The 14875-nt window shown below is 35.2% G+C and overlaps 1 protein-coding gene across 1 annotated transcript in view; it reads right to left on the reverse strand.

Annotated features, from left to right (window-relative positions):
* The window catches only part of LOC128678888 (uncharacterized), a 240575-nt gene that overhangs the window by 15153 nt on the left and 210547 nt on the right, over positions 1–14875 (reverse strand). The gene's annotated exons all lie outside the window — the stretch shown is intronic.

Here is a 14875-nt window from a genome sequence, read left to right on the forward strand (position 1 = left end):
ATGGAGCAGAGAACATACAGAGCTACCTGTCGCGTATTAAGGAGCTCACACAGACAGCAATTGGAGGATATAGGTTCAGCATCATTTGTGTACAGTAGAGATGGGATATTCTTCAGTTTATTTACAAACAATTGAGCGCAATAACATATTTAAATTTCCGCCAGACTGTGTGATACAGCAACTAATTACTTTTAAGTTAGTATTTCACATAATTTTGTAAATAAAAAATGATAAATAGATATAATGATAAAGGTAATAGAAAAAGTGTATATATATTATATTATTTTGAAGATATAATTAGTAAAATTAACATTGATTCGGATGCTAGAGATACTAGATTGATAAGAATAATTTAAAAACCCTTTGGAATTATACTTGGAAATCAAGAAGAACTTCCGTTCTTGTCTATACCTAAGTATTAGTGGATTATTTATTACCTTGTGCATTGTGAAAATTAATTTATTCGTAATAATTACGAACAAATCATAATTATGTTTTAAAAGTATAGCTGTTATTTATATTGTTGAATGTTTCACCTTAATTATTGTATTGTATATTGTATTTATTTATTTATTAAAACTTTACAGTAAACACAAATTAAATATGTCCTGCAAAACTGCTTACGCGGTTTGACTGCAGGTAATAGTCTCTTTTAAACATTTATAAGCTTAATTATATGTACTTAATTAATAAATATTAATGTTATGTATGAGATCATTAAAACTACAGCAATTCGAGCAAATACTTTTTTAACATACTTTTGAATCGGCACAAGCGTGGTTCCAGTCTGATGTTTTCAGGTAAACTATTAAGAAGATATGGCAAACGTTTTTTTAAAGATCTGTCTCCAAAGTAATTGTTTACTCTGGGAACCTCATATTTACCTGTGGTTACCGACCTAGTGCCACGCTCATGTCGAATCAACGATAAGCTAAGATCTTGGTTGCCATGGTTATTAACTGCCAAAAGGTATTTATGTTTTAATCTAACTGGTAAGATTTTGCATATTTTAAATAGTTTAGTATAATCTCCTTTACATTGAATTTTTGTTTTTCTGTTAACTAATAGTTTTAAAAATCTGATTTGTAGTGCTTCTAGTCTATCGATGTAAGTTTTGAAAGTTAGTCCATAGCAATCAAGAGCGTAACCCAATATAGAATCGACTAAGGCGAAGTATAAACATTTCAATACTGGAGTAGGTACTTTAAAACTTAGGTGATAAAATTTTCCGAGTAGTATTCTTAATTTATCACATATGTAATCTATATGGGATTCCGAGGAAAATTTAGTATCAATTTTGACACCCAGGTAAGTTATAGAACTAACATTTTCAATAGGCGTGCATTTACAATCTAAGTTATTATTATGGAAGCATTCAAAACTGTGAGCAATCAATGGTGGTGGAGGCTCGGCGGGACGGAGATGAGGTGAGTGAATTATTAGCAATTTAGTCTTTTCTGTATTCAAAATGATGCCATTATCATGTGACCATTTCACCACCGCGTCCACGTCACGCTGGACTAAACGGCACGTCTCAGCGAGGTCTGTTCCTGCGCTCAGAGTGCACAGGTCGTCGGCGAACATGTACGCGGAGCAGTGCTGAAGCGTTCCACAGAGGCCGTTAACGTGCATCAGGTAACAGACAGGACCACACCCCGACCCCTGCGGGACGCCGCAATCGACCAATTTCTCTTCACTGAGCGTGTCTCCGACCTTCACTCTATACGAGCGTCCAGTAAGGTAGTCTCTGAACCATTGGTTCAGTGGCTGTCCCAAGCCGCATTCCTCCATGCCCATCAAGAGCGTATCCCGATCAAGTGTTTCAAATGCTTTCTTAAAATCATAAAAAACAGCTACAACAATTTTTTTATTTTCTAGATGTATATTAATATCGTCCGTAAATTTAGATAATAGTGTATTTGTACTTTTATGTTTCTGAAAACCGTGTTGACATTCATTAAGAATATTGTTTTTTTGTAAGTAGGTACCAATTTGATTAACTATGCTTTTTTCTATTATTTTGTCGATAGCTGATAAAATTGCTATTGGTCTGAAATTTGAATATAACTTTTTATCCCCTCTTTTATGGATTGGACGTATTATAGCTTCTTTTAATTTTGTGGGAATTTTTTTATTTTTTACACACAAGTTTATTAATTTTGCTAAAACAGGGCTAATCTTATCAACAATAAGTTTCAAATCGGACATGCGTATGAGGTCACTTCCAGGCGATTTATTTTTATCCATTTTATCTATAATTTTTTTAACATCATGACTGTTAACCGGTTGCCACCTCATAAACACGTTCGACGGATTAATGTAACTATTTCTATCTAACCATTTTTGATCACATGAGTGTTTTATCTGTTCGATTTCATTAGAAAATGTATTCGCAAATTCGTTACATATGACATCTGTACTACCGTTATTTTTCATATTATTAAGGATCAGCTCGTCTAATGATTGCTTTTTGTTACCTGTTAATTCAATTGCACAGGTAAGGTAGGTAAGATAACTAGCCGTGTTGTACGATCTGTTTATTAAAATTAATTATACTTAATTACTTACGAGTATAAATTATACTTATAGGTAGTTGTGCTGACAAAAACGCTCAGTTACAATACGAAGTGAAATTGTTTTTTTGTAAAGTTTAAGTCATTATATATCATTTAAGTATACAATTTAACTGTACGACATATTTATCACTGATCTAAAAAATAAGAACCTGTTCGGTTGGTCTGTATTCCAAAAATACAAAATTCGTACAGTATTCTCCATATTATTTTTCTATATTATTTAATAACTTCGTTTCCAGTTATTAAACATAAATTATTACATTGTTGTTAGTATATTCGTACGTACGTACATGTTTGAGACATGAAATGAATGTAACATTTACAATATGTTTCAAAATTCGGCTCATGATTCTAGTAAAAACTTACACACGCCTAGTTCCTAAATGTATGAAAGGAAGGACTTTGTCCAGCAGTGAGACACAGCCACATAATAATCTTTATTTGTTCGAACAATCCACTTACATATAATACATTTTATGGCATGTTAAAACATAAACTTATTTGCGAGTGGTAACAGCAGATAATGACGGCTACCCTCCGCACTAGTTTTTTTTTATATTTCTTTATGTTACAATATTTTATATCAAAAATACAAGCACTACCAACAAAAACCTATATAGGTTTATACGTGGTAAGGCGAGTCACTACTTCATTACAAATTTACTCTGTTCTTAAGCATTAATTTACATTTGGTTATACTGGTTTCCAAATTAATTATTTCCTTCATTCAATATAGATGGCAGAAAATACTCCCACATTCTTTTACCGTGGACATTGCTAACTGAAGGTAGGGTATATCTAGGTAGGTATGTTAAGTTGCGCAAGCCCGAGCTTCTAGTTTTAACTTTTAAGGAATTTATTTTTTTTAGGTTTTCACACATAATTTCGATTTTAACTTTATCATATATATTTATAACTTTACAATGCCTAAATTAGTCCGCATCATTAAGTTTGTATTTATTTTTATTTTTTTTGGGGTGATTGTCTTAAGTAATCTTAATTGTAATTTATAAATATTTTCAATATGTGTCTTGTATGTCCTGCCATAACTACTTATACCATAGCTAATAATATTATCAGCCAAAGACATATACAACATTCGTTAAAAAACTGTGTTGCGGCAGGATAGAGTCATTGTTTGTAGTGACCAGTCTACCATGAGATGTGGTTACGTACCGGTTGTTCAACATGACGGCTCATGGTAACAGTGGCTGTGCATTACAATAATATAGTATATGCAAAATTAACACATAAAACTTATTTCTATTAAACTTAAATTTAATTAACATGAAATACATATTTGTTTTAAAGTTTTTAGGTTATTTTGTTATTAATAAAACATTTTCAGATGTTTGTTCTAAATACGATAATTAAGCAAACTTAAATTTCAAGTTTCTGTTAACTTTTCTCATTTTCTTATTACGATGACTAAGCAGTCTAATACAATTATGTGGGATGAGAGTAGGTGATAATAATTATTGAGTATGTTGATTCTAATAAGTGTATCTGTTGCCCCCACGTTGGCAGAATGTTAGAAACATAATTTTAGTTATAACCTCTTTTTACTTGAGTCTTATAATTTCTTTTTTATGTACTTTTTATTTTTTTATTTCAATTGATTATTTCAAACAAACAAAATACAGTTATAAATACTATAGCACCTAAAACAATGTAATGGTTTGTCTAGGCGCTGCACATTCGCATTAATATACTTCATTACTGTCATCAATCTTCTTTCAATATTTTTTCCATATTCATGATAATACATTTTTAGTTTCATTGATACATTTAATACAGTCTTATTCATGTATTCACGATCAAGTGATCGTGATCGTGATCTGGGACCTCTCGGTTCAGAGTAAACTAAACTCAAAATAAGAATTATCACGTAGTATATGGGTTGTATCTCACCTGAAGACTTTAGCTTAAGTCGAAAACTAGGAAATGATGTAACTATAACTTGTAGATGTCGACGTCGCATCATGCCATGCAGTATTCATCTGTTCACCTAAGTAGAATGCTTTATTAGTTAAACCTTACAGTGTTCAACTTACAATGACGCTTACGAAACGCGTTGAGATAAAGTTCGCGACGCGATCCGAATGTTGTCGCGTTGTAGATTCTAAAAGCGTATTCACAGGAGGCAGTCGCATACGTCCATTACAGATATTTTCGTGTCGCGTCGTAACGCATCGCGTTTCTGTGTGGTTAACGCCTTAGGTCCCAACTGGGTCAGTTTTCACATAGGCGAACTTAAAACGAAGCGAACTTTAACAATTTTTCTTCCTACCAATACCAGCGAGGCACTTCTGTCGGCGACTGTACAGATGACTAATTCATTGAGAACGTAATCAAAGAGCCCTCAACGTCTCCCCTTTCGGAGCCCTAATTTATTTCCATTAATTACTGCCGGTTACTTTCTGCCGTTCAACATTCCTTTCCCTCACCGCAATAGAAATAGCCCGGAAAACCAATGGGAAAAATCATCTTCTGGTTCTTAAGTATATTGTCTAAATTTGGTTAACGGATTACGTAGGTTATTTAGCGTGTATGCGACTATTTCCATTAGGGTAATTCTATAAATCTGATACCAGTATTGGCTATACTTAAATATTTGGTTGAAAATTAAAACAAACCAAAAATATCACCATATTTCTATTTTATTTATTCTTTAAGTTATGTAAATACTAGCATCGGCTAGAGTATTAGTATTCAATGTTGATCTAGGTACTTTTATTTGCAGAGTCTAGACCGAGTTTTAAATATTCAAAATTCTCGAGCACAAGTTATTTATACAAGGGATTTAAACGTTACTGCCATCGGAATGATATTGTTTAAACACTTGGTCATAAACCATCGGTTGTGAAAATGTTTTTCATAACAAAAAAAAAACATAGTGATCTGGACATTCAAACTAACAAAAAATGTTTACTTTTCGGTATTGAGCCGTGACATATAATATACGTAATATTATATGTCACAGCTCAATACCGAAATGCTGCGCACTAGATGCATCCATACCTAGATGATAGCTACACCTAAATGTAAACAACCAACGCCGGCTGCACCTAGATCTAGCCGACTAAACCAGGTGAAGCTACATTTCGGAGTTTACCTGTAACATATATGTTGAGGCTCCCGTCCAAGGACGGAACGCGCGCGCCGGAACTTCGACCTCATTTGTTTAGTTTTTTCTATCAGTTGCATGCGGTGACCACTTTCCATCAGATGGGCGACATGCCAGTTAGCCTACTTAGTAGTATATAAGAAAAAGATGCGTAATTTTTAATTAATTGATACTTTTGGTATCACTTATGTATGTATGTATTATTTTATTTTTTTATTTTCATTTCGGAACTCTTTCATTCTGTTTGTCTATTATTTTGGTTCTTGATAATGTCTTGTCATGGTCTTGTATGTCAAACTGAAAGATTGGTAGATTATATTCTAATGTGTAAAGATTAAAATAAATTTTAATCTCCTATTTATCTATTAAGATAGATCTATAATTAATTATAGGATCCCCAAATATTTTGGGTAAGAGCTACTTTTATTCTTTGTTATTATAGAAGCTGTTATTTTGTTAAAATATAGTTCTATGTGAAAAACATCATAGATAAATATTATATGTAAGCAAATCACCTATAATATCTTATCTATTTACCATCCCTTTAAATAGCGTGTAGCTAATTAATAGCAAGCAATTACTTTCTTCCCATAGGGATTTATGCTCTGGTACCGGATTCCCCTTCATCCTACGGCCGCACTTTGAAGATATTCCCTTTCCCTAAGTTTTCTTGATGTCTGGCTGATTTGGAGGATTAAAGGAAGTGGTGTTTTTGTTTAGAGACCTTTTTATCAATCGGGATGTGTTAATATTTTGTTACCCACATATTTAACGGTATTCTCCCATTTCCTTTTTATTACATTTTCTAAAATTAAAGTCTGTCATTTTTGTAACGAAGTCATTTTTGTTATCTTTTCCTTATTAGTTTAGAATAAATGTTACATTTACATTATGTCGCATATTAAACCTATAGCATACTTCACACTGTCAAATTAGATGATTCCTGGAATCATGTAATGAGCCCACCATACAACGTGGTCCTCGAGTCCCGCAAGTCTTGGCTCCGTCTACCCCGTAAGGGAAAAAGACGTGATACTGTATCTGATAGTAAGGGCTTACAATATAACAATATATAAAGGTAAAAATCACAAAACATGTAAGTATAGAAAATGTGTTAGGAAATCCTTCTTGCACGAGTTCAACTTGTAGGTACTTGATAAGTTTTACTTTTATTACAACGACCATTAAAAAAAAACGGAGATGCACTCCGGGAGTGCCGGCAGAAGTGAAAACTTGAACGTTAACATTGTGCATTTTTGACGCTTACGAATTTTCGATCAGGACGCGAGTTTAAAAATTTTTACCCATCACCAAAAATGCACAACGCCGCTAAAGAAGTTTTCACTTAAAAAAAAAAACAAAAAGAAAAGAGTCTTAAAAATAACAACTCACGAGAGACGATTTTCTTTGTGCACACAGAATTTCATACCATGAATAATTTATGCTCGGATCAAGGCAGAATTAGGTCTGATTTGGCGATGAGTTTAAACGTTCGAGTTCCGATCGACTGATGAATTGTAAATGAGCAGGAATTTTCAATCCTCTAATAAGTTGTTCGATTTCCCTCGAGTGCTTGTAAGACATGTTACACTAAATTCGAGGTCGAAAACATGTTAAATTTATTCCTAGGCGGATTTCTGTTTCGCTTCAAATACTCTTTCGGTGTTTATACTTCATATCTTCATAAAGTATAAAATAATCCATAAAAATATCTGGGACTTTGCCATTTGATATATTTTACAAGAAACAATATGAATACGTCGGAGCCCAGAGTCTTAAGAGTTATATATATATATATATAACCTACAACTTATATATATATAACCCTTAAGACTCTGGGCTAGCGCAGACTTTTTATAAAAGTCTGCCTTAAATTTGTTTGTAATATATATATATATATAACTTATATATATATATTACTTAAATCAAATTTTATGTATAAAAAGTCTGCGCTAGCCCAGAGTCTTAGAGTTATATATATATATATATATATATATATATATATATATATATATATATATATATATATATATATATATATATATATATATATATATATATATATATATATATATATATAAAACTTATATATATATATAACCCTTAAGACTCTGGGCTAGCGCAGACTTTTTATACATAAAATTTGATTTAAGTATGTAAAAATTGTACATAATTTTAATTCACACGCAATTAATAGCCAATCCAATTTTCACGCAGCAGGCAATCAAACGATACCTGTTAAAATCTCGAATAAAGTGGAATGAATTGACCAATAGATGAAATACATAATCGTGTTCAGTTCTAATCTGGAACATTATCTATTAGTAAAAATGAGATGTTTTTCACGACATAACAGGAGTCCATTTAAGTTCCGCGATACGGTAGGCGCGAAGTTTTTCCATCTTGCGCATCATCAGCCACTATTTATTCATGTTATTCATAAGACTGGGTGCGTTTCTTCATGCTTCAAATTCTGAACTTGTTTCAAACTAAATGCATATGAATTGGTACAGAAGGGTATCATATGTAAGACTAGTCGGCCCGATCGAGGCTACACTCTTGTTTTAAACGTCTACTAATATTATAAATACGAAAGTTACCACATCACGCTACGTGTCTCAATCGATCTGCTTATTATTTCCATTAATTTTCATATAGACGTAGAAGAATAAATGTCTGGCTATGCCGCTCACGTTTGGCCCTGGCAAACCCAAGGAATGCTCGCTTGATGTCATCAAGTATGACATGGTCGTGTCGTGCTGTGCCAATGGTCTGACAACTAGGAATGCCGATGAGCGCGAAGTGGAGACGAAAAAGTAAGCAAATAGATCCCGAGCTCCGACGATCTAAATTACATTCACAATGACGGAGCCACGGGCAAGCTTGTTTCTGATGTAAAATTTCTAATAAGGAAGGAAGTAAGTGTTGAAAGAAAGTTCCCAGAGGTAGAACTGAGGGATTATGATGTTTAAATATAGGTACAATTTGGAGTAGAACTGCTATATAATTGAAAATAAATGTAAACGCGTTGTGTTTAGTCCTTCATATTGTTGTGTCCCGATTAGTGACACATAAATTTTAAACCTAACAAAAGCAGAAGACGTATTTGAGTAAGATCACTCCATGTGATAGAATTTTACAGGAGAATTGTTTTATGAGATCTTCTCAACAATAAAACTTGGCAGCGAAAACAACGAGTATTCTCAGAAAGTTCAAAGAATCAAGTAATGTCGTGCGCGCCATTGCAATAAAGTTTAAGTCAACATTTCCATACTTGCTCAACCAGTTGCAACTCCAAAGGAAACTTGGCCGTTGAATTGTGAAATAAGAGGGGTTACTTGTAATGGCGTAACTATAGGAGGGCTAGACAGTGCTGTACACCGGGACTGCTGAATTTAGGGATCCCTCTGACCCCTACACGAAATTGGTAAACAAATTTAAGGCTTGGGTTAATAAATAAATATATTAGGACAAATCACACAGATTGAGCTAGCCCCAAAGTAAGTTCGAGACTTGTGTTATGGGATACTAACTCAACGATACTATATTTTATAACATATACATATATAGATAAACATCCAAGACCCGGGCCAATCAGAAAAAGATCATTTTCCATCATGACTCGACCGGGGATCAAACCCGGGACCTCTCGGTTCAGTGGCAAGAACTTTAACTTTACTTTACTTTACTGCGCCACCGAGGTCGTCAAAGGTTAGATGGGACCTAAGGCATGTTTTGATTTTGGTCCGGAAATGACAAGTATTTTGACAATTTCTTTTCAAAAAGTGCAGCTCAAACCCAACTAATAGAAGAAATTTGTGTTAGGCTTTTGAGACTAAACTAGGAAAAATTGAGTGTCTGTCAAAAATTGAATCTCATTAATGTCCAGGACCCATCAAAATTTATACACCATAAATGGGGCCCCAGATCTTTTACTGGTTTGCCTAGCTACGCCACTAGTTTTCTTCCCTCTGCCCGGGCTAAGTTTTCCGGAAAACATTTTAGTTACATGTTAGTATATTCTGTAACTTTCCGTATGAAGTTTTCATTTTTAGATTTTAATTTAGTTAATACTTTCGTTGTCTAGCTTGCTTTTTTAAAATCAGGTTTTATGAGGTGTGTTTTCTTTATTTTTATATACTTATAGAATACAGATCTCTGTCCTCTGTATGGATATGAACCAAACCCTGGTCTCTCTCTTATACGGGCGTGCTCCCGATTACAGTCTCGGTTGTTACAAATACATATCTTCAGATTCAGCTGTGGTTTTACGACCATCAACCAACCCTATTTGGGAGTGCTAATGTTGCCTATCAGTTGTATTTGGCTTTATATCCCTTAGACTTACAACATCCACGGGAAGATATGGAGTAGTGCTATTCAAGGCGGGCACCACACGCCAGAACTTCGACGCGAGGGTCTTGGACTAACTCCAATACCCACAGCACGACACGGCAGTTACAGGGATTATTGACAATGAAAAATGTGTCTTAAATGGATCTATAATACCCGGTGTCTAGTGATATTAAGACGTACCTAGTTCTAAAGCTAATAAACAAACCTGTTCTAGATCAAATTCCGTGATGATCTTTGAAGTGGTTGATCTACAACGAGTAAGGGTAAATATGTAGTAAATCTACCACATGTTCCGCCTTAAAATCACTTTTTATCGCGCTATCCCGGAAAATAGTTGTACATTTTACCGTTTCATTGGGATAATTCCAATGATGAATGTACGTAATCCGTGTATCCGTGCGCGTATGATGATCCGTGCGGGGTATGACGTAATCGGATTTAGTCATTTTTTCGTCTGTATCATATGTCTTTATTTTTTGATCCTGACCTTTTCATGAAGACGGAAAAGATACTGTCACTCTGAGTTTTCATGTACATTCTGTTGAAATATTAATTACAAGAGTAGGTTTTAGCTAGATTAGCATCACCTCCTTATAACACAGTATATAGTTAAGTAAAGAGTGCTCCTTGCTAACTATGAAAAAGCTTTTTATCATAATATTATTATTTGCACCCACATAGCACTCTCTGACAACCCAATGGTTGACCATTAAAGAATGCTTGTAGCAATAATAATAAATTTGTGCAATATATAAATAAATAACAACACCCATGACGACCTCGGTGGCGCAGTGGTAAAGTGTGTGCCTATACATATTTGTTATAAAAATAAAGATACTATATCTTTGGGTTAGTATCCCAAAACACAAGTCTCGAATTTATTTTGGGGCTAGCTCAATCTATGTGATTTTGTCCTAATATATTTATATTTATATTATATTATCATGATAACCTAAAATGTAAGTAAGGAAAGTTATCAGAAAGTAAAAAAAAGATAAAAAACCTATATTGTCGGATCATTTACGGTTGAAAATACCATTTGGCATTTTTTCAGACATTTAGTTATATCACAATTCTAAAAATGAATACTGTTATGGGAGCAATAAAATTTTGTAGCTCTTATTCCGATACTGGCACTCAAAACGAGTACGAATTTTGCCATTATTGGGCACTGGGAAAGTAAATATCTCTAATAGGTATAATATTATGGATATTTAAAATTATTCTTATTTTGTTATCTATCGCGGGTATCTTAATACTGAACATTAGAAACGAATTATATTAAGGGTTAGTTCCACCAGTAGAACAACGCAATTTTGTGTATACGTCAGCGGCACGTAGGTCAAAGTCAATGACGGCGTGTGGTTCCGCCCTAGAATAGTCCCTCCATATCTTCCTGTGGATATCGTACGTCCCTTAGTCACCTGACCATAGCATTCCCAAGGAGGGTTGACGTCAGCCAAGTGGCTGGTTGTTAGATCAAAATTTTAAGGCCGAATCTTCAAAATTTTAAGGTTTTTTTTACGTTAACCCCGGGTTTCGCGGCTTAACAACCCCGAACGAAACAGGGAACATGCAGAGATTGTACACTTCGTGGGCAAATAAATTATTATTTGAAAATAGTACATTGATCCCACTTACCATGCAGTAAGTTAATACTTATATGGCATGTATTGAACACAGTCGACAATCGATAAATACATATATACGTCGTTTGTACTGCGTACGGATTACGAACAATAGCCGATTCCAATACCACTGGTTTGTTTGTACGTCTGTTCATACGAGTATATGAAAGTTGTGGTGAATATGCGAGTCTCCCTATAACATTGAGCTTTCCCATTGACGCAAATGATGATATTAATAGTTATCACTTGAATCAATGCTCTTTGAGTTTTATATCAATAAAATGCTGGTTCATTTTAATGATTCTCGACTTGATATTATTATATTCAAATTGCACCAAATGTCCAACGTAGAACTGTGACTGTATTGTATATGCAATTTTTTACAAAAAAAAACAATTTTAAATCAGGATTTTATTATCGTCAGATATGTCGTATTGCATTCAACACGTGACAAAAAAATCATTTTTACCTTGCCAGGAGCCGATCCTGGGTACATCATTCGGTCACGCATATCATGATTATTATACAATAATGTCATGTAAAACGACGATTATATTTACTTCAAAATTAATATAATTAATACAATAACATTCCGTTGAGGACATCATATTTTCTTCAATTTTTTTCCGGTCGTTTTCTTTTTGTTATATTTAAAAGCGTATACATCATGTGGTACCATTTTTTGGGCCTTAATATTCATCAATACAACATACATAATAAAATTAATACTATATCTGCATATAAATTTGGGTATAATACTTTAATAAATACTTTTATACTTTAAAACAATAAAACATAGAGTAATAGACAATTATTGTCTGGTCTTGATTGACATCTCAGCTCACGGTTTCATTCAGGACAGATTTATTAACATTTGGGACAAAGGTTTTACGAACTTTAATATTGCATATTTGTTCGAAAACAAATCGATACTCGGGAACTTTCCGACGGACAATAAACGAGTGATATCAACTCGATTCGAGCTAACTCTGTTTGTTTAGGTTTACTTTTGTTCAGAGTACTGTTGACATTTTTAACTTTGATAATTTCCACTATTTTATACGCTTTTATATGTAGCTTTTATATCGGTTATAAATAGCTAGTTCGGCTTCAGTGGGAATTTAAAACATAAGCACCCTGTGTACTGTTCTAGGTTATATCCTACCTTCAATTTTATCGAAATCTATTTGGTATAATAAACATCCTGACTCACAAACTAACGTCCAATCATTGCTTTAAATATTAGAAGCACAGTAGGATCCTACTGTTGGGTAAAACCCTAAACTCTTTCACGTGTCTTAATAGTCGACCATAAATGATTTATCATATTTTTCAGTTCACTTCATCACTTGCTCACTTGACTGAATGTAAATTTAGCATATGAACAACTCTATGAAAAAATGTCCCGATAGGTACTAGACACCACCAGAATCATTACGGTAATAGCTAAGACAAAACTTGAGTAATCTGACAGCAAATATGTTCAATAAAAATGTACTCACTTTAAAAATGTACCCTGTGCTAAATACTTCCTTTGATATATCCCTTTTATAGATGCAAAGCATATTTTCCGCAAAGTTCCATCAACTTTGTTTTTATTCTCTCGATTTTTGTGAAATTCACATGCCTGAGCTTCAATCATATTTTATGATACGGTGTTTATTTTTAAAGCCGTTGTTGTTCCTTTAAACAGCTTGTTTAATTGCCAATATTAAAAATTAAGATTTATTTTACTAGATGGCGATATTTGACTTTAGAACGCGCGATGGTTTGTCGACGACGAAATTAATCGTTTGTAAGTTATATAAATCTTTTTGCGTAAACTTTTTTATGATAACACAGTCATCACAATTTGGAGTTTACATTTCAGTTGAACCTCTTGCGTATTTTTGAAAATCAGTCGAATTTCCACACCTTGCTTACATAGAATGAACTATAAATAATGGAATATATAATAACGGAATCTTACATCATTGCGTGTTACTGATTACATTGGGGTCTGTAACACCGTCATAGAATATTAAATCAAAAACCTTAAAATTGTCAAGAAAAGATAAACCTATGTGCTGTAGAAACATTGTTCATACAAAATAACAGTACAAGCGATGGAAAGGCATGAACTACTTCAATAACTAATAATTTTAATTAATACCGTAGGCACTGCGTTAATAATCTTAACTATTTCAATAGAAAGTAAAGTTTCCGACTCCGCTCGCATATAACAATGAAACTTGCTGGCAAGTTCGCCTACAGGTGGTCGGCTTACGTCGTACGGTCAACAGCACATCAACCTACCCAAAGTAATTGGAAACTCGCCCCCCTATTACCGCGGCATAGAGGTTCATGCAGGGTAACTTGAAGTCCCCCCGACGGGTTCCCATCTTGTCGCGATGGTGGGGCTTAGTAACCGGGGGGGGCTGGTCTGACACAACCAGCCACCCCGGTGAACCAAGAGGAACCCAAGGCCCAGAGACTTTGGTGGGTACTCTGGGCCTGGTGGACGGTCCCTTCGATAGTACTGCCATTGGCTGGTGACCCGCCACCAGCCTTTGGATGTGGAAACCAGAGGGGACCAGAGGTGGGGTTGCGGGGGTTTGTCCTCCGCGGCCGTGGCGCTGAACACGGTGCGGTGGGGCCGCTGGGGAAGGGAGCGTCGGTATGTCTCTCGACGATCCTCTGCGGCCGAAGGGTGGCTGCCTCTGTATCGGGTGCAATGTGTGGGTGTCACCTGCCTATCACCTCTTGCGCCCGTACAGGGGCAGACTTGGGACCCTGTGGCACCCAAGATTTTGTGTGTGTCCTGTATGTGTTGTGACCGCTGGTCCCTTCAGGACCAGCAGTCGGTGATGCCCGCTCCCCCCGTTAGCTTTCTGACTGGTGCGCGGAGCGGGCTTGATGGTCCGCGCCACGCTCGCGTGGCGTAAGGCGGGTGGTTAGCACTTGTGCTTGCTGCTCGCCCAGGTCGGGGCCGAAAGGCCGGCCGGGGAGGCGTCGCGGTGAAATGCCGTGATGTCTCTCATAACGGCAGCGTGGAAACGCCCCAGGGGTTTAGTGGGTAGGCTGGGCCGACTAGCGGCCCAGGAGTCCCACACTCAGTGCGTAACAAGCTTTTCCCAGGGTAAACAAAAAAAAAGGGTAACTTGATGTGCTGTTGACTGTACAACTCGAATAGTCTCGTACCTATTTGT

This window comes from Plodia interpunctella, chromosome 20 (genome assembly GCF_027563975.2).
Source record: "Plodia interpunctella isolate USDA-ARS_2022_Savannah chromosome 20, ilPloInte3.2, whole genome shotgun sequence".
NCBI lineage: Eukaryota > Metazoa > Arthropoda > Insecta > Lepidoptera > Pyralidae > Plodia > Plodia interpunctella.